This window comes from Nannospalax galili, unplaced genomic scaffold (assembly GCF_000622305.1).
Source record: "Nannospalax galili isolate Female #2095 unplaced genomic scaffold, S.galili_v1.0 scaffold7090, whole genome shotgun sequence".
Classification (NCBI taxonomy): domain Eukaryota; kingdom Metazoa; phylum Chordata; class Mammalia; order Rodentia; family Spalacidae; genus Nannospalax; species Nannospalax galili.
Window position 1 is genome coordinate 40,933 of NW_008328042.1, and position 7,292 is coordinate 48,224.

Consider the following 7,292-nt stretch of genomic DNA (forward strand, 5'->3'; position numbering starts at 1 on the left):
CTTGTAGTAAGAATATTTAAAGTACACTCTCTTAACATTTTTCTTTTTAAAATTTTTATTTATTTATTTTATATGTATGACTGTTTCGCCTGTGTATATATAAGTGCACCATATACATGCAATGCCTGTGGAGGCAAGAAGAAGGTATTGGATTTCCTGGAACTGGAGTTATCGATGCTTGTCAGCCGCCATGTGGGTGCTTGAATGGAAACCAGGTAGGTCCTCTGAAAGAGCAGCCAAGGTTCTTAACCACTGAGCCATCTCTCCAGCCGTAGCCCCTTGGAAAATTTCAATGTATGATACATTAGCTACAGTCACCATGCTGCTCTCTAGATCTCAGACTTGTATACTTCCTGTCTAGTAGAACCTCTCCCATTGACCAACATCTCCCTAGTCTCTATCTATGGACAGCACATCTTCTTTGCCCATTCATTTGTCGGTCCTATTATAATCACTTGGTACCACAAAATCATCCATTGTTATCAAGATTTGCACATTTCTAGTTATAGCAAGAAGTGAGCAAATATATGCTTATCCTTTGAATATCTGCTGGCTTCTAATTCCCTGATTATATTTGTCCTGTATCTTCTGTGATTTCTGGTTTGTTTGTCTGTCTTCCTTTTCAGAAATCAGTTCCTGGGCTTTTTCAGCCATTAAACAATATGATACACTGGTTCCTCTAAACTTTCCTACCTACAGCATTTCTAGGGTCTAAATATTTAACTTCTTAGGATGGTAAATTTAGTAAGTTGTTTTATTACTCTAATATTATGAATTATTAGCTACAGTTACAAAAGGTTATTGTTAAATGAGACTATAACTAGCTATGATCTCTTGAACCATGAATCTACTGCTGTGGGTGAATGATAACAATCCAGGAGCCAAGTAAATCATCAGGCCTCACAGGTCAGTGCTTTAGACTGTTGAAGAAAACAATAGCTCCAGCTAGAGACGATGGTGTTAGCACAGCCATGCAAATGTAGATACATAAATACTTGACTTTACACTGGGATTGGGCATAGGTGGAAAAATATGATGTCAAAAACATATTGAATCTACCTGCGCTCCTGATCATGATAGTTTAGCAACGCTGCATACTGTAGAGTGTGGGTTGCTTCCCTCCTGTGGCATGGCTGATTGGGAGTCATTGTTTGGGTTCACCCATTGCTCAGCTGCAAGAGGACACTATTACTTAGCACTGGACTGGGAAAGAAATGAAAGCTGAACCATCACAAGTCAAGGAACAGCCACAGTTCAAGAGAAAACAAAATCCTTCACTAACTAAACCAAACGTACAGTGTGAGATTTGAATTTTTGATTCATTGTCCTTTAACAAAGTTCTCTTGTGAAGCCACGTGACACAGAGCTAACATCCCGAAGCAGCTAACCTTTGAACTAAGCATTTGCTCCATGCCCAGCTTCTCACTAAGCACTATGCAGGCTCTCCATGGGGAACACTTTGAAACTTAATTAACTCATCCAAGGTCTGAAAGTTCTAAGTGAGAGAACTGAGTTTCAAGCCCAAATTCATCTTTCCACAATATTTATTGAAAATCTACTATGCACCAAGACTTTTCCAAGAACGGGGTTACGCAGAGGTGAGTAAGACAAGAGGCCTCCTATTGCTCATGTGAGTTTCGTTCTGACAGAGAAATGGACATTAAAACTAAGATAAATATGAATACACAGAAACTTACATATATTGCTATTTTGAAAAATGAAAGAGCTGTTAAAATCTATGCACATCAGTGTAGTTCGGCAGAGCCAGGTATGGTCATTCGAAACTCAGAGACTAAACAGGGTGTACAGCCTGGCTTACAGTGACCACTGCTGAGGAGGACAAAGGAACTGAGCCACAGAACAGGGACTCAATTGTTTCAAAGTCAACCTAGCTGAAAATAGATCTAAATAGCAAGACTGGTTTAAATCATCTCCTGGAAATTGTTAGCAAAAATATTAAAGGAAAAAAATGATGTGAGATGGCTGTAAGGGACTCTGGTCCCCAAACCTGAAGTGACTAAATAGAACCTCAACAGCCTGCTCTGTTCTCTCTCTCTCTCTCTCTCTCTCTCTCTCTCTCTCTCTCTCTCTCTCTCTCTCTCTCTCTCTCTCTCTCTCTCTCTCTCTCTCTCTCTCTCTCTCTCTCTCTCTCTCTCTCTCTCTCTCTCTCTCTCTCTCTCTCTCTCTCTCTCTCTCTCTCTCTCTCTCTCTCTCTCTCTCTCTCTCTCTCTCTCTCTCTCTCTCTCTCTCTCTCTCTCTCTCTCTCTCTCTCTCTCTCTCTCTCTCTCTCTCTCTCTCTCTCTCTCTCTCTCTCTCTCTCTCTCTCTCTCTCTCTCTCTCTCTCTCTTGGGAATGACTAGTCAAAAGCTAAAGAGCTTAACATTTCCTTCAGTCCCCATTTGGGGAGAAACTTCGACACTCCACAATGCAGTCTTTTTCTTACCAGTTATTGAAAGCCTTTCCCCATCAATCAGCATCACTTCAGTTGAACATAAGCCATGTGGATTTCATCAGGGCCTCGATTATACACAGACTATCAAGGAAATTGCTGTTTTGATTTCAAATAAATACAAGGGATGCTCTTGGAGAGTAGGAACCCATCACTGTGCATAAGAAGGGAGATTTGTTCCTGCACTGTAGCTCTTCTGTTGTTAAAGATGTCATTATGGGACTGGAGAGATACCTCAGCAGTTAAGAGCACTTGCTGTTCTTGCAGAAGACCCAGGTTCTGTTCCCAGCATCCACATCTACTTGCAGGGATCAGACACCCTCTTCTGGCTCCAGAAGGCATCTGCATGTACATGGCGTACACAGATACACTCAGGCACACACATGAGCTCACACAGGAAATAAATAAATCCTTAAAAAGTGATATTGTACAACTGCAGTAATAAACTTTATACTTGATATGAGCAAATTTCTGATTGTGATGTTCTGGTCATGACAAGATGCCAGTGGCCAACACTGACACCATTCAGCTGAAGAGTGTAATTGGTATTCCTTTTGGTAGCTTGATTTACAGTGGGAACTTTATTTTTTACCATATTTTGGTTTAAGTTTTTTCTTGATATATAGAATGCCAGAATATATTTTAGTATTTTTTAAAATTTTCGCACATGAATATTGTATTTGCATAATTTCCATCCCTCCCAGTCCCCCTCCAACTCCTCATGCCTCCCCGTCCCTCACAGTTGCTTGTCCTCTTCTTTGGTTATTATTGTAACATATACATACAAACAATTGTAAATACGTATGTGTATATTGCACTGAGTCCACTTAGTGGTGCTTGTGTGTACATGTATTTAGGGTTGACCACATGGGATTAGATAGCAGATTCTCCCTGTCTCATCATCCATTGATTGCCTGTAACTCTTCATCTTGAGGTGGGACTCCATGAATTTTCACCATTCAAATTGTTACATGAACTGATTTTGCAATTTTTCAGATCTTGTTAGGCTCCCATATGGGAGGACTTCATTAGTATAGTGTCCCTATCGTATTTAGAATTTATTAACTAGCAGCACTTGTCCTTCTGGCTCCTAAAGTTTTTCTGCCCCTCTTTTTGCATGCTGTTCACTGAGTCTTAGGTCTAGAGGTTGCATTGTAGATGTATCTCCTATGACTGGGCATCTCATGGTCAGGTATTCTCTGCATTTTGACCACTTGTAGAATTTTATAATAGTCTCTTATCTGTTGCAAGAAGAAGCTTTTCTGATGAGTGATCAGAGCTACACTTTTGTGAATTTAAAGATATGTATCTAGAATATATTAAGAAATGCTATTGGTCTAGGAAAATGGCAATAATAGGTTTCTCTCTAGGGCCTATGACCTCTCCAACCATGAGTATTTGGTCATGCTTACAGTGCCCATTCAATAGGAGAAAATTCAAATGGCACTGAAAAGAGAATGCTTTTAATCATTGTTTCAGCAGCATAAAACCCCAGCGAACAGTGGAGAGGCATTTGATACATTCCAAGGACACATCCATTCCCAGTTCAAAAGAAGCCTCTAGACTCACTTGATAAACCAATGTTAACCAAAAGTGATTAGCATAAACATACATGTCTATTGATTTGTCTGCACCCTGTCTTATTTGAAAAGCCAATGTAAGGCAGCTTAAAAGAAAAATAACAATACACATTATGACAGTAGCCTTGTTATCCTTTTAGTATAATTTTAATCTATGGAAATTAATTTTACAGAATGAGTGGCTATGGTTGCTTTTCTAAAAAATGTCATTATCCCTTCTGAAAATGAATTTCTTTAACTAATTTATTAAGTTTGTGTTGTCTTAGCATCTTTCAAAAATAAATAATAAGATGATAAAATGAAAAGTTTGTTTGTTATAAGCTATTCTCAGCTCCTTCTAACAAGAACCACTCAGAAATTTTCTTATGGACCCTGGGTAATGTTTTATGCATATAAAATATACATGTGTTACAATATAAGTATACATATGTGTGGATACACACAAATGCCTACATGAATACATAAAATCTTTTTTACATTAAGAATTCAATTTAACACCTGGCTTCCTTCTTCCAGACCTTCCCCTTGTGAAGGCCTTTCTTTCCCAGTGTATATGAGACTGATGCCATTCTTTTACTTATAGTAGACTATTTCCTTACATGCATAGACTCTATCTTTTTAAATATTCTATCTTAAATAGACATTAGGTCACTAAACCTATGTGCATGACTTTGTATTTTCACGTTCTTTTATAATATGTGTACATGTAATTTTTTTCATGTTTCTTTTTATTTCTTTTTCTTCTGGGTGAAGGAAGAAATCAAGAAGGAAATTTCAAAATTCCTAGAATTAAATGAAAATCAAAAAATATATATATATCAAAACCTATGGGACATAATGAAGGCAGTCCTAAGAGGAAAATTACAGCACTAAGTGCCTATCTCAACAAATTAGAGACCACTCATATTAATAACTTAATAATGTACCTGAAGACCTTGGAAAAACAAGACCAAATGACACCCAGAAACAGTAGACAGGAAGGGATCATCAAAATCAGAGCTGAAACCAGGGCTGGTTCATGAACGTATGAGGTGAGGGTTTCCAGGCCACTGGAGGCTTGCTCATGTGAGCCTGCAGCAACGGTGGCATCCAATGCAGGACCCATTTCAGCTCAATCAAACAAGGGCCCAAAGGGGAGGTGAGAAATAGGTGGCGGGGCAGCACTAGATCAAGAACTATTTGAGACTGTTTGCTGTTGGGTGAGGGTGAGCGTGACTTGCATACAACCACTGGGTGGGCTGATTAGACTCCAGTGGAGCATTTGCACTGAAGGTCATTTGGGTACAAAAGCCTGAATGAAAAGGACTCAGCATGTATGGCAGAGTGCATAGGGTTTGGTGGGTGGGGGGAGGCATGAATGGGGGAGGGGATCTGGATGTGAGTGGGAAATACTGTATGAAATTTTAAAAGCTCAATTAAAAAATCAGAGCTGAAATTAATGCATTAGAAATAAATATAATACAAGAGTCAAATGAACAGTTGGTTCTTCTAAAATGTTTTTGAAAATTATCAAACCTGCCAGGTGTGGTGGTACACGCCTTTAATCCCAGCACTTGGGAGGCAGAGGCAGGAGGATCTTTGTGAGTTTGAGGCCAGCCTGGTCTACATAGTGAGTTCCAAGATGCTGAGGCTACAGGGAGACCCTGCCTCAAAAAGACAAAAAAAAAAAAAAAATCAAACCTTTGACCAAATTAACCAAAAGAAAGAGAGGATCCAAAATAATAAAATTAGAGATGAAAAGTCAAGCATTACAACAGACACTGAGGAAACTCAGGTAATAATAATGACAAAAGTCCATATTCCACTAAACTGGAGAATCTAAGTCGTGATTTACTAGAGATATATGACCTACCAAAGTTAAATCAAGACAAAGGCCCAACAGCAAAAGAAAATTATAGACCAATATTTATGATAAACAGATGTAAAAGATTCTCAATGAAATACTCGTAAATCAACAACATGGCATGGTGGTGCACACCTTTAATCTCAGTACTCAGGAGGTGAGGTAGGCAGATCTCTGTGAGATTGAGGCCAGCTTAGTGAGTCTACATAGTGAGTCCCAGACCAGCTAGGGCTACAGGAAGACCTTGTCTAAAGAAAATAAAAAATTTAAAAACAACAACAAAAGCAAAAAAAAAATCCTTTCAAACTGAATTTTAAAAAAAAAAACATCAAAAAGATCATCCACCACAATCAAATTTGCTTCATCTGAAAGATGCAGGAATGGTTCAGTGATAAGAAATCAATAAACATAATCTGCCACCTAACTAGACTCAATGGCAGAAACCACATGACAAAAAGCCAACATCCCTTCATGATAAAAGCCATAGAGAATCTAGGAATACAAGGACTACATCTCAACATAATAAAGCAATATACATTAAACCCACAGCCAACATCATGCTAAACAGAGGAAAACCGCAAAGCATTTCAGTTAAAATCGGGAACAATAAAAGAATGTTCATTCTCTCCATTCCTGTTCAATATAGTGCCTGAAGTTTCAGCTAGAGGGCTAATACAAGGGAAGGAGATAAAGGGGATACACATAGGGAAGGAGGAAGTCAAAGTGTCCTTATTTGCAGATGACAGGATTCTATACTTTAAAAACTCAACTACAAACTTCTACGGCTGATGAACACATTCAGCAAAGTAGTGGGACATAAAATCCACACAAAAATCAATAACTTTTCCATATATAACAACAAATATACAGGGAAATAAATCAGGAAAATGTTCTCATTCATAAAAGCCTCAAAGAATATCTTGGAATAAATCTAACAGAGGAAGAAACAGACATATAATAAAAAAAACATTTTAAGACATTGAAGAAACTGAAGGAGATACCAGAAGATGAAAAGACCTCCCATGCTCATGAATCTATAGAATTAATAACTGTAGACTATTCCATTTCACATTTCATGTGAAAATGGCTGGAGGTATCACCATCACTGATTTTAAGCTATACTACAGAGCTATAGTAATAAAAGCACCGTGGTACAAGAATAGAAAGAGACACAATGATCAATGAAATAGACTTATGGACCTGGATGTAAGTCCACATACCTACAGCCACTTGAGTTTTGACAAAGAGGTAAAAATACACATTTGAGAGAAGACAGCCTTTCAACAAATGGTGCTGGTCAAACTAGATAGCTACATGCATAAAAATGAAACTATATTCTTATCTCTAACCCTGAAAAATAACCATCAAGTCCAAATATATCAAAACCTCAACATAAGTCCTGATACTGATACCTGAATCT